Source organism: Dromiciops gliroides, chromosome 4, assembly GCF_019393635.1.
Source record: "Dromiciops gliroides isolate mDroGli1 chromosome 4, mDroGli1.pri, whole genome shotgun sequence".
Lineage (NCBI taxonomy): Eukaryota > Metazoa > Chordata > Mammalia > Microbiotheria > Microbiotheriidae > Dromiciops > Dromiciops gliroides.
Genome location: NC_057864.1, coordinates 144,646,674 through 144,670,436, shown reverse-complemented (window position 1 = coordinate 144,670,436; position 23,763 = coordinate 144,646,674). Strand labels below are relative to the sequence as shown.

The 23,763-nt window shown below is 37.7% G+C and overlaps 1 long non-coding RNA gene across 2 annotated transcripts; it reads left to right on the top strand.

The window, feature by feature from the left end:
- The first annotated feature begins 2,341 nt into the window (after positions 1-2,341).
- LOC122753128 lies at positions 2,342-16,005 on the top strand. Of its 2 annotated transcripts, none has more exons than XR_006356245.1 (4): positions 2,342-2,483; positions 13,996-14,079; positions 14,536-14,682; positions 15,907-16,005. It is a non-coding gene; the product is annotated as an uncharacterized LOC122753128 (long non-coding RNA). The 2 variants fall into 2 exon arrangements; XR_006356246.1 differs by having other exon boundaries at positions 13,944-14,079.
- The last annotated feature ends 7,758 nt before the right edge of the window (positions 16,006-23,763 follow it).

Here is a 23,763-nt window from a genome sequence, read left to right as displayed (position 1 = left end):
ATGTGTCTGTCAGCTTTATAATCAGAGCATTCTTCTACAAGCTACAAATAACCCAAACAACGTCACTCAATTATTATTATCTGTGCCGTTAGTGTTTACTTAATCAATCTTCAAAGAGATTTCTAAACTGGTATTTTTGTGACTAAATAAAGGTCAGAGGTTCCTCGATGATAAATCAGAGTTAGTAAGGGAGTAAATTCAGCTGACAGAGTCATCTGACCTCAGCAGCTGTGCATAAACTTTGAACCAGTTCCTGTCTGGTATCTCTTTCAGGCTAGGCTGGAACACTAGTGAGATGTTAGTTCCTGAATTGCCACAACACAGTACACACACACACACACACACACACACACACACACTCACACCCCAATGGACTTACTCTGTGTGGTGACTCTTTTTTAAAAATTCTTTTCCGGGATACACTGCAAGTCCTAATATCACTTCACAAGTATGTCCTGTCCTTTAATATTTTCTGTTCTGTTCTGTGTACTTCTTGAGGGCATTGACATGGCCTTTCCCCTATCCAAAGGGGATTGTTTTTCAAATGTTCTTGGGTTTTGACTTTTCACCATTCTTCATACAGTGATCTCTTTGTTAATGCAGCTAAGCCTAATTCTAATTCTCCCTCCCTAGAGAAGAGGGGAAAAAATCAATCAACAAACATTTGCTAAATACCTACTATGTGTCAGCACCTACTGTGCTGAGTTAAAGATACAAGTACAAAGAATGCAATAATCCCTACTCTCAAGGAATTTACATTCTTTCCAGTGAAGAGCTAAATTTCATTTATCTCATATTCCTCAAGGCATTCTTATTAGGGAATAAAAATATGAACTCTGGAGTATGGAAGGCACCTAGCAAAATATCTTTCCTACTTGAGGCCATAATCAGGACACACAGTTCTGGGAAAGCAGAAATAAAATGACTATGGACCTGTGAAAAGGACCTGTCAGCATGAGAATGATACTCCCCTTACACCCCACCTCCTACCAGCCAGGAAAACACAGGTTGGTTGTCCTGACCAAAACTACCTAGGTTGGTTGTTTTCACTTGGGGATAGAAGGGAAGAATGGAAAAAGGGAAAATATGATCATGGTGACTTTTATAGAAGTCTAAATATAGATGCTATTTATGTCAATGGTACTTTCAGCCAAGTGATCTCTGAAGCAGATTTGCAGGTGGGTTCAAAGTCTTTAGGCCCACACAAAAATTTTACCAGCCCTCCAAATTTCTAACTAGTTCTTTCTATGTTGTATTGTTTCCTTAGGGATGATTCAGATAACAGTGAAAAGCAATGAACTGAAGAAGTATAGGCTCATCAATTATCAAAGCTGGAAGGAATCTCAGAAATCGTTCAGTCTGACTCTTTTATAGCTGAGGGAAAATACTAGACTTGTCGGTCACGTTTCTATTTTTAATTAAAATGCTTCTGTGCCTGCAGCCTGCTTCTTGGTCGGTGTGTGTGTGTGTGTGTGTGTGTGTGTGTGTGTGTGTGTGTGTGTGTGTGTTTTAGGTCAGGCTTAACATCTTTCAGGCCTAGGTCTTTTGCTAATTCTCAGCACTATAGAGACACTATCATTTAGTAAATGGCTGCGGGGGTCGGGGAAGGGGGGGCGGGGAGCAGTTGTTATAGGGATTACTTCTTTCCCAACTGAAATGCAGCTGTCTAGGTGTGGAAACCCATATTTTACAAGATTCAGTGGCTCTAGCTGGGGCTCAAGCTAGATGAACAAAGAGAAACTAAGGTAGAAAGGATTTATCTTTGCTTTGGGGTGAAATTGGTGAGGGTTGCTTTGTATTATGCATGCTGAGGCTGCCTGGTACAGTCAGCATTCATGACATGATAAATCAGTAATAAATGTTTAGTTAAATTAGCACCCCAATAAGTGAACCTAGAATGTGTGTGACATCTATATGTGATTGATATGATTTCATGGCCCCTCCCTCACAGTCTTCAGGTTTACTTGCACAAAGTCTACTCCCTCCCCCATCCCCAAATAACCCTATCCTTTGGACTGGCTGCTAGGAATACTTATGTCCTATTCTTCCCCCTCTCCTGCCACAATGTGAACAAACAAACAAAAAAAGTTAACTATGGTAAGGCCAACCCAGTAACACTGATCCCAGTAATTACGTCAGTTCTCTTCAATGTGCACACAGATATAGGCTACTTAACTGAAACTACAGGAAGACCTTAGGTCAAATGTAATTGCTCAACTTGGAATTAGGCCACAAAACCAAGGTTAATCCCCTTACACATTCAAAAAGGGTCACACGAGGTCCAGTAGTCACAAAGGGTCAGGACCTTAGGTTTTGCATCAAAGTCAGTAGATGACAATAACAGCCACAACATGTTCTCTGGCACCACCCTGAGAAACTGAACTGGTCCTGAATCAGAGGGGAAGATGGACATTCACTGAATCACCCAGCTTCTTCTGACATACTCTCAGCACTTCTGGCCAAGACCTGTAGTCTCTTCCAAGGTATTACGTTAGAGTTGCATATGTGCCCCATTAAACATCATCTGGTTTGTCTCTCTCTCTTTCTCTCTCTTCATATATGGATAAATTGATGTATATGTATATATGTGTACATACATACACACACAGATATACCTGCATATATATAGATATATATGTACATATATGCCCCTGTCTCTCTGCCTTTGTTTGTCTCTGTCTCTATTTGTCTCTATCTCTGTATCTGTCTCTCTCTCCATCTCTGATTGCTTCTGTCTCTCTTTGCCTGTGTTTTTCTCTCTGTCTCTCTGCCTCTTTCTGCTTCTCTCTCTGTCTCTCATTTTCCAAAGTAAAACTGAACATCTCATTACAGCCCCCTTCCTGTCCTCCACTGACCTTGGCTGTGTAATTTTTCACTTCCCTTTTCAGCATACAGACACACTTTCCAAATGCCATGAATCATCACCGGCATGCAACGGCCATTTGATGAGGCAGGAAACCACAGGGTGCCAAACCTAGAAGGAACAGTGTGGTATACTACTCCTGTTCATGCTGCAAGCTCCCACCCTTGTAGCTAGTCATCGCTGTGAACGCGTGTGTCAACAGTTAAATCTGAGAACTGAACCATGCCATGCATTTCAATCTCCTTGGGGTTACTATTTTCAACTCTTGCCTCCTACCCCTACATTCTGTCATAGGCAGTAATAGGCATCTCCCATTTCCAAAGGCTTTTTCTGTTGGGTTGGCTGTCCAAAGGTTTAGTCTTACTTTCCAATCTCAGCAGCCAATAAGAGAAAGAAGAGCTGACAGAACCAATCAAGGTTGAGAGAAACTGGAAGGTCAAATAGCTCAAACAATAAACAAGCATGAGGGTACTGCTCTCTGTTCCTTGAGCTGAAGGGCTTCAATTACCCTTTAAAATATGGTACAAATGTAATCCCTGTTACCCTAGCTACTTTATAACCATAAACCATGTGATCTTCTGAAATGCCATTCAGAGAATTCTTGCGAGTACCTTCAGAAGTTATCTAATCCAAGATGTAATATAATACAATATTAATAATAACTGACATTATTAATATATAGTATTTTAAAGCATGCAAAGTACTCCTTTGTACTTCATAACAACTCTAGAAAGTAGGTACTATAGATTATCCCTCAACTTTTTCAGATGGAAACTGAGGCTAAGAAAACAAGAAAAGTTCTACAACATATTCAAAAAGTAGTCAACTAGCCTCTCTCTCTCTCTTTTTTTTTTTTAGTGAGGCAATTGGAGTTAAGTAACTTGCTCAGGGTCACACAGCTAGTAAGTGTTAAGTGTCTGAGGCCAGATTTGAACTGAGGTACTCCTGACTCCAGGGCCAGTGCTCTATCCACTGCGCCACCTAGCTGCCCCTAATTTTTTTTTCAGCCTCTCTTATTAGACTTCTAGTAACAGGAAAACTGCCTCCTAATGCAGCCTATCCCCCTTTGATAGAAATCTAATTGTTAAAATTTCATCCTTACATAAAACCCAGGCCTACCACCCTGCCACATCCACCCAAATCTCCTAGTTTTATCTAGAATAATTCTAATTTTGTTTCTATAATACAGCCCTTCAGGTATTTGACAACTGTTATCACCCATCATCCCTGCCCCAATACCTTCCTCAATCTAAACATTCCTTTGATAATCCCAGTCATCCCATTCTGAACACTGTCCTGTTTATCCATGTTCTTCCTAAAATGGGATATACAACTGTATGCAGTAATCCTGATACAGTCTAATCCAGCAGCATGCAAGGGGACCATGACCTCGCTAGCCCTGGCCTCTGTGCCTCAGTGCATCCAAAGAGCACTTTCTGATTGTTGGATCACCAATTTTCTTATAGTAATCCTGCAGTCCACTAAAATCTCCAGATTTTTTTCAGATAAACTATAAGACATCCTCATTTTTTTTATTTTGGAAGTCAACTATTTTGAGTTCAAGTAAAAGACTTAATATTTATCTTCAATTTCTTCTCCTTAAATCAAACCTAGTATTCTAATGTGTGAGTTTCTCTTTGGGATCTGGCTTAATCCCTCAACACAACAGCTATCCATTTTAGTTTTGTCTCATCTATTTATTTGATAAGGATACTATGTGGGTCTTTATCCAAATGATAATTAAAGGTTATAATAATCGTACAAAGAAAGACCAAATATTCATCATCTCTCTCTGTTTTCTCTCAGACTCTTTTCAGTCATGACAGGAAAACATTATCTACCCCCCCCCATTGAGACTATAAATACTGTTAATATGTTGTTGAAATAAATGGAATGTTATGGAAATGATTGGTTTTTTACTTTTAGCATGAAAAGACTAGTGAAAAGAGAGTAATGGCTTGAAAGAAATTGAAGAGATTTTTCCTGTCATAGATACTGGAAAAGACAGAGTTAGAAAATGGAGAGGTTTCCTTTCCTGATAGATCTGTTTTAACCTTTATCTTGTGAAGAGGATGAAAAGAATTCTAGAGGAGAGACTTTATTTTGTATCTTGGGTAAACTAGATAGTGGAATTATGTTTCCAAAAGTAAGAAACCATCTATGGTTATAATAATGATCAGAGGTGACTCTGGCTCTTGTTTTTCACACAGCTAAAATATTGTAAATAGTTATTTATATATTTGTGTTATTATATATTACATTGTTGATACATTGAAGCACGTAGGTGGTATGACAGATAGAGAGCTGGCCATGCAGTCCAGGAAGATCTTATACCTGTCAAACACTTACTAGCTATGTGATTCCAGGCAAGTCCTTTAACCTTACTAAGATTCAGTTTTCTCATCTATAAAATGGGAACAATAATAACACCTATCTCACAGAGTTATTGTGAAGATCAAATAAAACCAGGTATGTAAAGGACTTTGCAAACTCTAAAATTCTATATAAGAATTAACTAAATTGTATAGCCAATCACTTCAATATTGAGTTAATACTAGGAGATTAGAGGTTTCAGTGTATGAAAAGTTATAAGCAATTATATATGGAAAAAGAAGTTTCTCAAGTTTATTAAACCTTTATCAAGAATACCCTTAATACTTCTGTCAATTATTCTCATAAAGATTTTCTAGAGATGAGGAAGTGTATGTATGCTTCATTGGTTACTGATGTTTTCTTAATCAACTTTAAAATTTTTATTTTATTTTTTAAAATATTTTATTTTTACTGATATATTTTAATTTTATATCATATTCATTTTTAAATATATCCATATCTTTCTCCCTTAGCCAGTGAGCCATCCCTTCTGACAAATATTTTTAAAGAAAGGAAAAAAAGACTACAATCTAGTAAAATCAACTAACAGGATCACCATCTTTGATAATACATGCAATATTACATACACATCTATAGTACTTCTACTTTGAAGAGAGGGAAGTGCACTTTCTTGATTCTTAACTGGTGTCAACTGATTGTTATAATTACACAGCATCTAATTTGTTGGGGGGGGTATTTCTGGAGAAAGGGTTCTCTCCAGCTAAATTGTTGTGGTCACTGTATATATTATCATTCTTCATCAATTTATATATTTATATACTGCTCTGAATTCTTCATATTTGTAATTTCTTAAAGCATAGTAACAGTAATAATTTACTACATTAATGTACCATATTTTCTCTAGGCACCCCACAATAGATGGGTACCTACTTTCATCCCAGTTCTTTGCTACCACAAAAAGTGCTGCTATGAATATTTTTATATATACATGGAGTTGTTCCTTCTATCTTTGGCCTCCCTGATAATATATGCCTAGCAATGGGATCTCTGGGTCAAATGATATGGACATTTTCATCATTTCTTTTTTTTTTTTTTTAGTGAGGCAATTGGGGTTAAGTGACTTGTCCAGGGTCACACAGCTAGTAAGTGTTAAGTGTCTGAGGCTGGATTTGAACTCAGGTAGTCCTGATTCCAGGGCCGGTGCTCTATCCACTGCGCCATCTAGCTGCTCCGATTTTCATCATTTTTAAAATTATTATTCCAAATTGTTTTCCAGACTGACTGAATGAATTTATAGCATAACCAATAGTATATTAGTGGGACAGAGCCAAAAATTGAAGAGTATAGGCCAGGACCCAGCTGAATTCTCCCAACATTCCCCTCAAAACAACTTTAAAATAATGCCTCAAATCAAATTTTGGAGTGGCAGAGCCAACAAAAGGTCAAAGGGAAACATTTTCCCATCCTAAGACAACTTAGGAGGTCTGCAGGAGAGGTCTGTAACACTGGAGTAGGCATCAGCCTGAAGTGCAATGAGAGCACCCACAGTAGGCCCTGGAGGCAGTGATGCTGACAGCATCAGCAGCAACAACAGCTTTGGGAGCTCTTAGCCCAGAGATAACAAGGGGGTAGAACAACTGGCCAGAAAGAGATTACATGGCGGGGTGGGGCAGCTAGGTGGTACAGTAAATAAAACACTGACCCTGGATTCAGGAGGACCTGAGTTCAAATACGACCTCAGACACTTGACACGTACTAGCTGTGTGACCCTGAGCAAGTCATTTAACCCTGAAGAAGGAGAGGGACAAGGACAAGGACAAGGAGAAGAGGACAGAGAGGAGCAGTTGTTATTGTTCACAAGGGACCAGGGGCCCTAGTTACAGTTTCAGAGCCAAGAGGAGTGCTAGTATTTACAGCTACAGGGAAGCAGGGTCTCTTCTCAGATGAAGACCAGAACACAAACCAAGAGAGCAACGACCACACCTCTCCCAGGATAACACAACCTTGGAAGCACTAATAACTTGCAGACCCCCAGAACTAGCTTTGAAAACAGCAGTAGCACAAAAAGGCCTGAAGCTTGACACAGTACCATGCCACCCCACAATGAGCAGAGCTCAACTTTAACATAAAGTTCAAAATGAAGGAATAGGCTGGGAAAATGAGGAAACAACAACAAAAACCTTGATCATAAGAAACTACTACAACTGCTGGGAAGACCAAGACATAAAATTAGAAGAAGAAACTAATGTAAAAATAGCTACAAGCCAAGCCTCAAAAAAAATGTTAATTGAACCCAAAGCCAGCAAGAATTCCTAGAAGAACTAAAGAAAGAAATGAGTGGTAGAGAAAAATTGGGGAAAGAAGTGAGAAAGATGTAAGAAAAGAATGAAAAGAAAATTAATAGCTTGGTAGAAGAGGCACAAAAATTGCTAAAGAAAATAACACCTTTAAAAACTGGTAGTATGGTAAAAGAAGCACAAAAATTCACTGAAGAAAAGAACTTTAAAAGGAGAATTGGCCAAATGGAAAAAATGAGGTATAAAACCTCACTGAAGAGAATAATTCCTTAAAAATTCAAATTGGGAAAATGGAAGCCTATAAATCCAGGTGACTTCAAGAAACAATAAAACAAAGACAAAAGAATGAAAAAATATGGTAAAATGTGGAATGCTTCATTGGAAAAACAACTGACCTAGAAAACAGATGGAGGCGAGATCATTTTAAAATTATTGGACTACCAGAAAGTCCTGATCAAAAAATAAAAAGAGCCTAGATAGCATATTTCAAGAAATTATCAAAGAAAACAGCCCTGATGGCTTAGATTCAGAGGATAAAATAGAAATTAAAGGAGTCTACTGATCACCTCCTGAAAAACATCCCAAAATGAAAATTCCCAATCAAATTAACCAAAATTAAATGTAGCCAAATTTCAGAGTTCCCAGGTCAAGGAGAAAATATTGCAAGAAATTAGAAAAAAATTCAAATATTTTGGAACCATAGTCAGGATCACACAAATTTTAGCAGCTTCCATATTAAAGAGGAGAGAGCTTGGAATATAATATTACAAAAAGCAATGGAGCTAAAATTACAACCAAGAATAACCTACCCAACAAAACATTATAATCCTTCAGGGGGGAAATGGATATTCAATGAAATAGATATCTTCCAAAGATTCCTAATGAAAAGACTAGAATTGAACAAAAAATTTGACATTCAAACAGAAGACTCAAGAAAAGCAAAAAAAGGTAAACATGAAAGAATAAAAGTCACGTTGTTTACATTTCTACCTGGGAAGATAAAACTCAACAGAACTGGAAAAGATAAAGAAGAGGTGGTAAGAATATACAGAAGAATTATACAATAAAGATTTTTAAATCACCAATAAGTACAATGGTGTGGTTACTGATCTAGAGTCAGACATCCTGGAGTATAAAATCAAGTGGGCCTTAGGAAGCATTGATAACAATAAAGCTAGTGAAGGTGATGGAATTCCAGCTAAGCTATTTTAAAATCCTAAAAGATGATGCCACTGGTTGGAAAATATCAGTTTGAGTCCTAATCCTAAAGAAGAACAATGCCAAGGAATGTCCAAATTACCAAACAATTCCACTCATTTCACACACCTGTAAGGTTATGCTTAAGATACTGCAAGCTACACTTCAACAACAGGTCAACTGAGAATTACCAGAAGAACAGGATGGTTTTCAAAGAGGTTGAGGAACTGGAGATCAAATTGCTAACATTCACTTGATTATGGAGAAAGCAAGAAAATTCCAGAAAAGCATCTACTTCTACTCCATTAACTACACCAAGGCTTTTGACTGTGTAGATCACAACAATATATGGCAAATCCTCAAAGAGATGGGAATATCAGATCATCTTACTTGTCTCCTGAGGAACCTGTATGTAGGTTAAGAAGCCACAGTTCAAACCAAACATGGAACAATTGATTGTTTTAAGATTGGAAAAGGAATACAATAAGGCTTTATGTTGTCACCATATTTATTTAACGTATATGCAGAGTCCATCATATGAAATGCTAGGATGGATAAATCAAAAGCCAGAGTTAAGGTGTCTGGGAGAAATATCAACAATCTCAGATATGCAGATGATTCCACTCTGATGGCAGAATGTGAAGCCTCTAAATTAGAGTGTAATAGGGCATTGTAAAAGCTGGCTTGAAGCTTAACATCAAAAAAAAAAACCCAAGATCATGGCAAATGGTCCCATCACTTCTTAACAAATAGAGGTAGAAGAAATGGAAGCAGTGTCAGATTTTATATTCTTGGGCTCAAAAATAACTATAGAAGGGGACTGCAGACATGAAATTGAAAGGTGCTTGCTCCTTGGAAGGAAAGCCAAGGAAAATTTGACTAACACACCAAAAAATAAAGATGTTACCTTGTCAACAAAGCTCCATACAGTCAAAGCCATGTTTTTTTCCGGTAGCAATGCATGACTGTGAGAGGTGGACTATAAGGAAATCTTTTCAGTATTAATTGCATTAATTAAACTTACTTAGGAAATGGTCATTTAAATGTGTCAACATATGTCTGTTCCTTTATTCACTTCTTATTTTTTGCATCAAAAACTTGTTTAAATGTCAGGTTGGAACTTATAAAATTGCATTCATATATCCGAATTTATATTTTTCTATTTGGTGGCACAGTGGATAGACTGCCAGACTAAAGTCAGGAATACTCAACTTCCTGATTTCAAATTTGACCTCCAACACTTACTAGCTATGTGACCCTAGGCAAGTCACTTAACCCTATTTTCCTCAGCTCCTCATCTGTAAAATGAGCTGAAGAAAGAAATGGCAAAACACTCCATATCTTTGCCAAGAAAACCCTAAATGGAGTCACAAAGAGTCAGACATGCCTGAAATGACTGAAGAATAATTGATATTGATCTTTGCTCTAACAAGTCAATGGTCAAAGACAGTTATTTGAATGTGACTTCCATATCAGTATCTAGTTATTTCTATAAATGGAATATCTGTTATATTTATTAACAGTAATATCTGTTGACATCATCAAATTCATTTTCTGTGATTTAATTTTTTGATGCTCACCTTGCCTAAGTTCTCCTGACTCTCTTCTTAAAGAAAATATTCATGATATGTAGGTACAAGATTTGTTTAGCTTTCAGCCATCCTCATTCTTAATCCTGAAATATATTTTTCACTGTCCTCCACTCCAACCATTTTCATAAGGAAGTCATCAAATCTAAATAGATGTTGATTTAATTTAAGGGGTCTTGTTGAATCTTTGTAGGATTTTTCTGCCTTGTCTTCTGCAGCAGATATTGGTGATAAACTAGTTTTCTTTGTTTCCCTTTATTCTTTTCATATTTTTAAAGACTGGGTCTTCCTATTTCACCTAGATTGGAAATGCAGAAACTACTCACAGGCCTGATTTGATTCCTTGCAATCTTTCAAAATTTACTTATAGTGGCTTGGCAATTTTATCTTCCAATTCTTTAAGATGCCACCATATTTTAAAAAGGGTTCTAAAATATTCCACACAGAAATTCATGATTCATGTAATAAAGTATGCCACAGTACCAATCACAAATGAATGTTGAAAAGGAATGTCAGAAACATAGTATCCCATACATACTCACTAGCTCACTACCTCATAAATGGGTTCCTGGCAAGGTCTACCATGTACCAAGGTTCTTCCCTTTGACCATAGATGAACACAAACCAATGGACACACAACAGGAAGATTTTTACCTTCTCTGGGTACAAACAAGATAATCTGCTCCAGGACTCCGACTTGTTGAAAGGAAGTCCTAGGGGAAACACATGAAACCCACCAAACATATAGGTAGATAGAGGAGTTTCCAGATGGCTGTGATTAGTAGTCATTTCCTCAGGCCACACCAAATGATGCTGGTGGAGGGGAAAGAGGTGGGGGAAGGGGGAGGGAGGGAGCTTATAAGCTTATAAGTAAAACCAAACAGAGCATCTAATCAATCATTTTATAAAGCATTTTAAAGATGAATAAACTGGGGCAGCTAGGTGGCGCAGTGGATAAAGCACCGGCCCTGGATTCAGGAGTACCTGAGTTCAAATCTGATCTCAGACACTTGACACTTATTAGCTGTGTGACCCTGGACAAGTCATTTAACCCCCATAGCCCTGCAAAAAACAAACAAAAATAAAGATGAGTAAACTGAGGCACAGAGATTAACTTGCCCAATATCACATAGGTACTAATTGGACTAAAAGTTAAACCAATTTTTCTGACTCTAAACCTAGTGCTCTTTTTACTTCACCATAATCAATCACCAGCAGGAGTTATCACTTTTTTTGTGAGGCAGTGAGATTTGCCCAGGGTTACACAGCTAGTAAGTGTCAAGTGTCTGAGGTCGTATCTGAACTCAGGTCCTCCTGAATCCAGGGCCAGTACTTTATCCACTGTGCCACCCAGCTGCCCCCAAGAGTTATCACTTTTGCTAGCCTTTACACCAAGGAGAAAAGCCATGAATGCAAGTTCCCATAGGGAACTAATGGTCCACCAAGATAATTCCTAGGTCTGTCTACAGTCTGTGAATAGTGAGTATTTTTCCATGTGATTCTATTTAGACCTTTCACTTCTCTATGCCTGCTCCTCAAAAGTGCTAGTTATAACAGCAAAACACATAGGCAAAAAGTTTTACATATGATGTAAATGTCATTGTTGTCATTCAAAAGCAATATGTATTTACTAGCTTTTCCCCCTCTCATACCAAGTCTATAAATGATGCTTTAAAGTATAGTCCTTCAAATATAAAGATCACGCTGCTAGTCTATTGACAATAAAACCTGTGATTTGGATTGTTTTGTAATATTAATAGGTGTGTGCTAAACTATCCATACTTTCTCATCCAGTCTTTGTGCTTGAAATTTCAGAACTATCAACCCTGTGGGTATGGAATAGTTTTTCTTTGACTGATGTTAAGTTGACAGTATGGGGATCAAGCCCACAGCTTCAGCCACATTACCATAGGGCTCTAACTAAATGAAATAACCAGTCTAGACACATTTGTATGATCTCAACAAAATTAGATGTCTTTAAATAATTCAGTTGGTCTGATTCATTGCAATATGTCTACACGTGGCAGACATTTGGAAATTCTGGTATGACAGCTGTGGGACTATCTTAATAAGCTGTAGTAAATGTTTCGTTCATTCATCCATCCACTAATTCCTTCAACAAGCCTTAATTAAGCACCTACTGAATTGATTGCATTGTACAAGGTATAAGATCCAAGGAAATAGAAGGCATGCCCTTGTACTCATTCTAAGTGGGAGTACTGACACAAAAGAAGCAGAGGATCAGAGTGCTCAAGTCTTTTGGTCATATGTGATTCATTTAGACAGAACCCAATTTTAATCTACTATCAGGTGAACTGAGCTGCAACTAGCTTCCTATCAAAGGACTGAGCTCTTAACCTATTTGATGAGAATAATGATGGTGGTGCTGATGAAAATGATGACAGCTCATGTTTCTGTAGTATTTTCCTCACAACCACCCTGCGAAGTCAGTACTGCAAAGATGTCGGTCCCCTTTTTACAGATACAAAAGATGAGTCTCAGAGAGGCTAAATTACTTTTCTAAGATCTTACTTCTTGTAAATGGCAGAAAGAGGACAATACCCCATGTCCTCTGATTCTAAATTCAGTGCTCTTTTCAGTATACACAATGCTTTATAATAACTACTAAACAATTAGGGACACAAGAGTATCACAGAACTTTAGAGCTGGAAGGGATGGCAGTAGCCACGTAGTCCAACCTTCCCCAAAAAGGGATCTTCACTTACAACATATCCAAGAACTTGTCATACAACCTCTAGTGAGGGGGAGTTGTATTTGATGACCTGTAGGGTCCCTTCCATCTCTGAGCCATCTATCATCATTCCTATCATCTATGAACCTCCCAAGGCAGCCCATTCCATTTTTTAACAGCTCCAATTGTTAGGAAGTTTTTCTTTACATCAAACCTAAATTTGACTTTTTGCAGTTTCATAGGTTCATACAGACATTTTCAGTGCTCCCTCTCCCAACCTTCACTCACACTGGCAGGGTGAGTTCTCCAGAGGATGACTGCTGGTTCTCCACTAAGGGTTCTAGGGGACTCTAGAGAGCCCAGAATTTTTCTAGTACTAGAGCTCATGAAACCCTCCAATGGTGTGCTGCTCCCAGTAATTATCTGTTGATATTAATTAGCCAGCCAGACTCAATTAATTTTCTTAGATGTATCTTTATTAAGGTGGTATAGTAAAGTGGTTTGGGGTAACTAGTTGGCACAGCAGATAGAGCACTGGGCTTGGAATTAGGAAGACCCATCTTCATGAGTTAAAATCCAGCCTCAGACACTAGCTGTGTGACCATGGGTAAGTCATTTTACCCTGTTTGCCTCAGTTTCCTCATCTGTAAAAGAAACTGGAGAAGGAAACATCAAACCATTCCAGTATCTTTGCCAAGAAAACCCCAAATGGTGAAATGAAGAGTTGGACACAACTGAACAACAACAACAACAACAACAACAGAAGTGTTACAAAACAGTCCTTTCCCAAAACAGGGGCACATTTTCCCACAAGTATGTATCTAGTCCGGGAGAAAGTAGTTTGAAGTTTAGACCACATGATATGGCAAAGGAGGTAACTCATAGCTCCTGGAAGTCTTTTTCTCCCCTTTGGGGGGTTCTCATGAAGTTCCCCATGAATATAATAAAGCTTTCTCCATTTCTACTTCTAGAATCTTCACCTTTTCTCAATGTGCTGATTTTGTCCTGGTCTCCTTTGCTCAGCCCCTACCTCCATTCAGAGAGGCAGAGAGTACTACAAGTGCTGAAGAGGTGTGAGTACCAAAGCTGATACGATCTTGAAAAATGGTGAGTTTCCTGGTGAAGCAGTTTCCTGGGAGTGTGTTGATAGTACTGTCCAGTCCAAGGAATGTAGCAGATGGGAAATGAAGTCTAAGCCCATCACTTTGCAAATTAGGCAAGTGATGTCCAGAGAGGTTAGGTAACTTGTCCATGGTCACACATTTTAAGTGGCAGAGCCAGGAAGTAAGCCCAGGCACTCAGATGCCACATCCAGGACTTTTTTCATTAAACCTCTGGACTTCCAGACATTGTCCATAGTTCTTCCTTCTGGCAGCAAACAAAACAAGTATAAACCTGCTTCCCCAAGACAATTGCCATGTCCCTTCTGAATTTTCTCTTCTTGAAGTTAAACACCCCAAGTTCCTTTCAATGAGAGGGATATTCTACTTTAAAGAAATATATTGCATTTATCCATTAAACAAGAAATTCCTTAAGTTAAAAATTGAACATTTTTACACACAGAATGAAATCATTCAGAGAGGCAAAGTGGTATAATATAGAGAGACCTGACCTCTGAGTCAGAATGACCTGGATTCTAGTCCTGACTCGGATGCATCCTGGCTATGTGCACATGGGGAACTCACTTAACCCAGACAATTCTCTGATACTGTAAGTTACAGAAAATATGCTGATCTGTTTTGGTAAAAGAAATCATTCCCCTGCCCCCTTCAGAAGTTTCTTATATTAATAAGATCAAAAGTCTGATTTTTATATTATTTTTTGTTTTCTCATGTTGTTGTTTTTTTAAAGAATGAAATTATTGGAAGTAATTTCCTACTGTCCTTCTTGTACTTAGTAATTTGAAGAATGGAAGCTTGGGGAAAGCTCTGGGCTGAGAATGTTCTCATCCTGATTATGCTATTTATTAGCTCTGAGTCCACTCAGCCTCTTAACCTCTGAACCTCTGTGACCCTGTTTTCTTACCTGTAAAACTATGGAGTTAAACTAGATGATCTCTGAGGTTCCTACCAACTTTAAATCCTTAACCTTAAATGATCTCCAGACACTAATACATATAACTTCATATTTAGTGGGGAGAAAGGAGAAGCAAAGGGTCAATAAGAGGCTTGACCAAGATTCCAAAGAAAGAAAAACAGGCAGGTGGGAGGAAAATACTGACTCTCCCTCACTCATGCCCCTTGGCAACACCTTCAGTTGCTCACCTTTCCCAGATTCTAATGGGGAGGGGAGTGGGAAATGGAGCATGCAAATCTCAAAAATGAGAAGTGGATCATTTTTCAGGGTTGTAAAAAAATAGCTTAAATTTTAGATATCATCATACATAGGCATGAATGTAGGTATGCATGTATGTATGTACACATACACACACATATATATTTAAGGTATGACCAGAGGAGTCCCTTGAACAATTTGATCATGACCTCTCCAAATAACTTCGTAAGAATACAGGCCATGGACCTTTGTCTAGAAAACAGCTCCCACTGAGGTAGACTTCCCTAGCTCCTGTCTGAGAAGACACAGAAAACTCTTCAGATTGATCCTCTGTAAGTGGGGCTGCCACCAAGAGGAATGACAACTGAGAGTCAGGGGAGACAGATACTTATCAAAGACTTGCTTTATTCCCCCTACTCTATGAAAGTGAGCTAAGATGCCAACTCACTCCTTTTGTACTATCTCCCTTGGATTTCTAGAACAAAGCACAGCAAGGTGGGGGGGGATCTTTCCCTTAACCTCCCACATCAGGAGCAGAATATGATAATTGGCAAAATATGTAGGAAGGTGCCTATACTTGCCCAGGTGGCCTAATATGAGAGTTCAGGGGCTGTTAGATCCTGACTGCCTTCTTTTTTTCTTGTTTCCTTTTCTGAGCAGAGGTCAGTGACTAGAGTTCCTGAAAATGGGCTTTGCATGCAAAAGATCCCAAAAGATCAAGAATTCCTGAGTTCCAACACTCAAGGACCAGCCTCCTAGCCAAAGAATCTTCTCAACAGAAGATTTTCCTACAGCTAAGGGAGTAAAATTATGATATGGGAGTGGAGGGAGGGAAGAAAATGAGGGCAAATGATCTGAACCTTGCCAATCCTGCTATTGCTGTGAGTTGCTGAGGTGGTATAGATCTAAAGTGAATGGGAAGTATTTATGTGGTATTGCTCCAATTATCTTTACTTTCTTGGGAAAATTTCATGAGTTGTTTGAATGATTTGTGTTTGTATTTGTTCACAAGTTCCTGCAAGTACTTTGTGTCTTATACATTTTCTGTAGTGTGTTCACTAAAGGCTGTTTTCCATCTCAATACCCATATTTTAAATTGTTTACTTATGTGGGAGTTGGGAACCCTATTACCCTCTTTGGGGGAAACCCAAAAGATATGAGTCATGTACAAACTTTATTTGGGATATTTTCTCAGAGTTTAAGTTCTAGGGTCAAGAGCCAGAGAAAGAAAATCACTGTTTGAGGTCTAAGGATTATTAGCCCAGGATTGAATCTGATCTATGGGAAAATGTGGCACGGTTATGGAGGAGAGGTTGGAGATGGGGACCTGGGGCATGAATAACATGTGAGTGTATATGTGTGTACTATTGATGACTTACATGCAGAGCAAAGTTATACTACATAATGCTTCAGATGATATGACATGGCAAAACTATGATTGGTTTCATGGTCCTCTTCCTGCCCCTATGACAGTGGCAAAAGAGAATGGAGCTACACCAGTTAAAAATGGGAGAAAGCTTCAAGATTATTATCTTCCTTCAACTCTCTTGGGTGGAAGATAGTGTTTTCTGTCTCTAGACTTCCCATAATGGAGGGCAAAGGGATGGGTGGTTCTCTTTCACCCTATCCATGATCACTTCCATAATGTATGCTGTGTCTTTCTTACCTTCCTTCTTCTTCCCCTTCAGGAGAAGCCCTAGATATGAGCCATAACCTAGATTTGAAATAATTTGCTTCCCAGGTCAAGGTTTAATAAGCCAAAGAGTATACAAAGGAGGGTGGACGGTACTTAGTTCAGACTGTATCTAGAACTGAGAGAAAGAAGAGAAAGCAATGCCCCAGCCCTTTAGGCTCTTCAGTTCCTAGAATTTTAGAAAAGTGTCTCCTAGGCTTCAGAGTCCTTGTTTCTTTCTTTTTCTATTCCTACTAGCAGGCAATCAATAGCTACTCATGTGCCCCAACCCCTAAATAATATAAGCTTCTGTGAACACTTAATGCCATCAGCAAGGGAACTGACTGGAAATTACAGAGACACCACAAATTCCATACTGTCTGACAAAGGAGATGTTAAGCATACTCTTATGAAGCATTCGTGGGGAATTTCCCCATAATAAGTTAGATACATAGGGGAAAAGGGGAGGGGGAGAAGGAGAGGAGGGAAACCCCATCAAACAAACCAAAAGCACCTAACTACCAAGGTCTAAAATTTAGAGTTGCAATAAATTAGAGTAGAATTAAGGACTCTGGGCTGAGTCTTCTTTCTCTCTCTGTCACGATGTTATAGAGTGACCTTGGCTAATTTACATAATCTCTTTGGGACTCAGTTCTGTTTCATGTGAGTTCACCTCAAAAGGGTATACCATGGAAATGAGAGCAAATACTTCTAATTTGAAAAGGAGAGATGAATGAACAAGCAAGAAGAGAAATCAGTGGTCCCTGGTTTCATTGTCTTCTGTCAAACCCAAATAGTCTCTTCTGAAATCTTACCTCGAGGAAATGCTAGATGAATTCACATTAGCAAAAAATCCTAAGATTCATCATCTTCTGTAAAACATTTTCAGGTTGCTGTAAGGTGGGAGGGAAGGGATAGGAGGCAGGTATAAGAGGGCAGGGGGACGGAAAGCAATGGGTTTGATTCATTTGGTTAATAAGCAAAGATCTGATTTTTCCACCTTCTTACACAACCCTGCTAATACAATTCCAAAACATTTCTTGCTTTTAAAAAAGTCAAGTAGGGGCAGCTAGGTGGTACAGTGCATAAAGCACCGGCCCTGGATTCAGGAGTACCTGAGTTCAAATCTGACCTCAGACACTTGACACTTACTAGCTGTGTGACCTTGGGCAAGTCACTTAACCCCAATTGCCTCATCCAAAAAAAAAAGTCAAGTAGAGAAAAAACAGATGATCTCTGATCAAAAAAAAAAAGTATTCTCTACAAAAAGAGCCCCAACTCAAAAGCCTTTAATATTTTAAACTGTCCTATGTTTTACTCTCTGAATAGGGCTTCATGAAAATACTTTTCATGTTATTTGGTTAATAGTGTGAAGTCTATATAAAAAAAAAATCAGTAAATTTATCCAGGCAGCAACTACTATGCTGTCACAGCACTTGGATAGGAATAGTGTAGGTCCAGGAGATCTGAGATCCCTAACACTGTTCAGAGACTTCTGAGAGGGTCCCGAAGGTCCAGCACTCATACCAAAGTCCAGCAGATGCATAAGAATTCATATAATGGCCACACCAAGCAAGGCTAACCATTCTAACAAGAAAAGCAACAAGGATGGAACCTAGCCTGAAAACAAAACTCCAATTCAGGAACTAAAATAGAAACATGCATAAATTTTTTAAAAGACCAATCAGAATTTTGAAAAAATTATTAAAAATCTAACTCAAAAAAAGGAACACAAGCACAGACTCAAAGGAAAACGTTAATTTTTCACAATAACTATAAGAATATCTAGGAGAAATTAAGAAGAGTTTTTTTAAAGAAATAAAAGTTCTTAATGAAAGAATTAGAAGAATAAGTAGCTTAGAAGAAAAAATAAGTGGTAAGTCTTACTCAAGAAATGGGATCCCTGAGTATTAGAATAGACGAAGCAGAAATCAATGCCTACATGAAACAATAAGAAATATTAGAACAAAATCAGAAGATTGAAAAAGTAGAAGAAAATGTAATATATATGATAATACAATCAACAAATATTTATTAAGGGCCTACAATGTGCCAGGCACTGGACTAGTAGGCACTGGAGGTGTAAGTGTGAAGAATGAAACAATCCTTACTTTCAGTTAATTTTTCATTCTAATGGGTGAGACAAGTACATATAAAACATATATGTGTGTGTGTGTGTAAAGAGATAGTAGAAATATAAAGTTTACATATATATTTATGTATATGTGAAAAAATATATACATACACAATTAAACAGAATAGTTAAATATAAGGGATTGTGAGAGGGAGGCAAAAGTCTGCTGGTGTTTAACAACTGGCTTCCAAGGAAAAATTTTGTCCCAGACTTGACACATTCTTAAGTTTAACGTGTATTACTAATGTTTCCTCTATCACTTTCTTAAGTCTTGACAATCAATAAAATAATAAATCAAGGCCTAAAAAAAGATATCTGATAATAAAAACAACTGACCTGGAAAACAGGTCAGGAAGAAAGATTTTAAGAATCACTGGGCTTGGGGCAGCTAGGTGGTGCAGTAGATAAAGCACCGGCCCTGGATTCAGGAGGACCTGAGTTCAAATCTGACTTCAGACACTTGACACTTACTAGCTGTGCGACCCTGGGCAAGTCACTTAACCCTCATTGCCCTGGGGAAAAAAAAAAGGAAAGAAAAAAGAATCACTGGGCTCCCAGAAAATCATGATTTTTTTTAAAAAGCCTAGATACTATATTTCAAGAATAAATGAAAACTGTCCATATCTATTAGCACTAGAGAACAAAGTAAAGTTAAAAAGAATCCACCAATAACTTCCTGAAAGGAACCTCAAAAGGAAAAGTCCAAGGAATGTCATAGCATAAATCTAAAACTTCCACACCAGAAAAAAAATATGCAAGATATAAAAAGGTGTTCAAGTACCAAGGAACTATAGTTAGAATCACCTAAGGCCTACCAGCTTTTACTAAAAAACAGAGGAAATCTTGAAATACAATATTCCAAAAGGCTTAAAGATATAGGATTAGAACCAAGAAAAATTTACACTGCATAGCTTAATTAAAACCTACAATGATAAAAAAATCAACATGTAATAGGATAAAAGAGTTTCAAGCATGATTAATAAAAAGACTAAAACTGTAGGAGCTTTGAAATAAAAACATAAGAGTTAGGAGAAAACTAAAAGAGTAAATTTATTTGAGCAATTCAAAGGAGCTGTACGATGATATCATGCCACCATTATTGTAGGTGGAGAAGAAAAAGTCTTCCCTCAGAACCTTAAATTCTTCAAAGGGTATTGATGGAATTAAGTAATAAAAACAAAAGTCCTGAGAATGAATTGGTTCTGTTCTGAGTGTTTTGAGAGGGGAAAAATAAGAAAGAGCAAAATGAAAAACACACTATTTTTGAAAGGAAGAAGAAGGAATAGAACTTGCTATTTCTCATAATTGAGACAAGGGAGAATATATAAACATGAAAGGAGAGATGGGCAAGTGGGCATCAGACAAACATCAATTTTGTCTGAAGTATATAAAGGAGAGTGGAACACACACACACAATTTGGTGTGGAAATACATCCAGCTCAACAGGAAAAGAATCAGAGATGGGGTATGGTTAAGAAGGATGATAATGGGATGGGGGAATAGTCACAAGCAAAATAGACTTCCCACTCCAGAAGGGAGGATTAAAATGAAATTAAAAGGAAGGAAAAGAACTAGAATCTAAATGAGTATAATAAATTGCCTAAAACAATTGGAAAATGGCTGAACAAATTGTGATATATGAAGGTAATGTAATATTATTGTGCCAAAAGAAAATATGAAAAAGATTTCAGAGAAAGTGAAGTGAGCATGACTAGAACAACTTATACAGTGATTACAAAATTTCAAAGAAAAGTAATTTTGGAAGACTTAAGAACTCTGATCAAACTAATAATGCCAAATCTCCAGAGGACTGTTGAAGAAAGATATTACTACCTCCTAAGAGAAAGATAATGGACCCAAGGTCAGAGACACAGATATATTTTGAGGCACAACCATTGTGTAGATTCATTTTGCTCAACTGTTTATTTCTTACAGGGTTTTCTGTTGTTGTTGTTCTTTCTTTTGTTTAATTTGTTGGGGAGGCTGGTCAGGGAGAAGCGGCGTTAATAACAGTGATGCAAAAAAAAAAAAGAGAGAGAGAACCATTGCAACTTTTATTTTAATGGCACAGGAGAAATAAAAGGGAAGTTCAGAAGAAAATGCAGAGAAGCAAGACAGTTTTGAAAGTAAAGTGGAGGATTTATTATAGACTTTTCCTTAAACCAAGCAGAGTAAAATAAAGATTCATGGTCTTATATAGACTTCTCTTTTTTTATTTTCCTATGTGTAAAGAAATGCTCTTTTTAGTTTAAATTTAGAATCTTAAAAAATTAAATTTAAAAAAGAATGGCTGAACATAATTCCCTCAAGTTTAAAAAACTTATCCAGGCAAAAAACAAATACAGAAGAATTTTAATGCACAAATTCATTCCTCCAGCTCTTTCCCAAGTAAATCACTGTCATTCAGAATATCACACCAGTATGTCTCTTTCATTCCTGTAGCTAATCCCTTTTCTAAATTCTCAATCTTCACAATGGATTACTGCCAGTCTTCCTCATTACCCATAAAACTATTTCACTGAAAACTGTTCAATATATAATTTTGAGGGGCTCCATGGTAAAACTGGTAATAAGGTGGCCTTGGAATCAGGAAATCCTGGGTTCAAGTACTGCTTCTGACATATACTGTCTATGTAAATCCAGGAAATTAACTTTGCCTCATTCGGTGACTCCTTCAATTATGGCATCCAGTGTGGGACAAAGACATGAGGTCCTCTCCTATCTGAAGTCATGTCCCCCCCAAAATGGACCTTGGTCCTTAGCCTCCTCATTTATTTTTTTCCCTGCTAGTTGAAGGGAGTAGAGTCTCTGATCTTGTGAGTTTCAAAAGATTTGAAGAGCATCTTGGTATTTTAGGATTTCAGAGTTTAGGTTCCAGAGCAATGAAGCATCAATGCCCAGAAGAGCAGGGAGTAATTTTTCAGGGTCCCATCCAACAGTCATTGAGATGCAATATATGAACATGAATTTGGTGGGACCAAGGCTATGCAGGAACTGAGCTAACTTGAACCTATTCCCTCCAGAGACAGAGGTGGTGTAAGGAATGCCTCCAACAACAAAAAAACAAACAAAACAGGGCAGCTAGGTGGTGCCATGGATAAAACACCGGCCCTGGATTCAGGAGTACCTGAGTTCAAATGCAGCCTCAGACACTTGACACTTACTAGCTGTGTGACCTTGGGCAAGTCACTTAACCTCCATTGCCCCATAAAAACAAGACAAAACAAACAAAAAAAGAATGCCTCCAAGGTGCTAGAGGAAATGTTAATAAAAACTACCTGAAGTTATGAAGTAAAATTGAACTGGGGCACTAGTCACTAGTACTTAACAATGTATGGAACACAGCACTGCTGGGGTTTGAGCTGATATCAGTAAGGAAAAGACAAACTTCAACTCCTCAAGATATCCCAGAACCCTGATGGGGAAGATGTAGCTGATCTAGTTCTGTAAGTGTGAGTAAGGCCATATACACACCAACAAATCGTCATCCAATCTCTGCTTGAAAATCTCTGGAGGAAGGAAACCCACTGACTTCCAAATCAATCTTGTCCACTTTTGGATAGCTCTAATTGTTGGGAAATTGTTCTATATATCAAGACTAAATCAACCTCTTTGAAACTTCTAAGTCTTCTGCTATGTGTCAGTCCTTTCTAAACTTGAAGACAACTGTCACGGACCCCTAAGTCTTATCTAGGTTATTTATCCCAAGTTCATCCAAATATGCCACCATGATCTCATTGCTTCTCCATTTTGGACACCCTTCTCTGGACACTCTCCAGCTTATTGGATCGTCCTTCTTAAAATATGGCACTCAGAGGCAAATATAATATTCTAAATGTGGTCTAACCAGGGCAGAATATAGCTGAAATCCAAGTCCTTTCTTTTGTGTACTATATCTCATTGTAGCCCAAGATGACATTAGCTATTTTAGCTGCCATTTTATACTGTTAGCTCACACTGAGTTTATAGTATACTTAACCCACCCCCCACCCCAACCTAGACCTTTTTTAGACAAACTGCCATCTGGTCATACCTCCCCTATCTAGTCCTCATGAAGGTGATTTTTTTTCAACCCAAGTGCATAATTTTACATTTATCACTATTAAATTTAATATTATTAGGTTTTGCCCATTATTCTAGCCTCTCAAGATCTTTTTAGATTCTGATGTTGGAATCCAACATATTAGCTACCCCTCCCAGCTCAGTGTGCACCATGATTAGTGAAAGTTCAAATAATACAAAATTCAATTTAGTAAGAACTATGAACAGATACCAGGTCTCATTTAATGCAGGACAGGATTCAATTAATGCAGTGTGTGAGAGCTAATCGAGAATTTTTAACATATCTGTACTTGTGTATCATCTCATGTGGCTATGATGTGCTTCTATGGGCCATGTCATCAATATTATATTGTTTTTAAAAAGAGCCCTTAACAGAATACTTTGGATGGAAATACTGCCAGCACAAAAAATAAAATAAAATAAAAAGTTTATTATATTAGAACAAAAAGTGTATGTAATTGAACAGTAGTAACATGTTCATAGTAACTCTAAAATAGGATGAGATTTCATAATGTCTGAATACATGGTAAAGAATATTATTATAACAGAATATTATAAAACATGCAGGTGAAATAAAATTTAAAAGGCAAAGTTGCATCAGCTTTCTATGGTTTCTAAACAATATCAAGAAAAGAAATGTTATTATAAT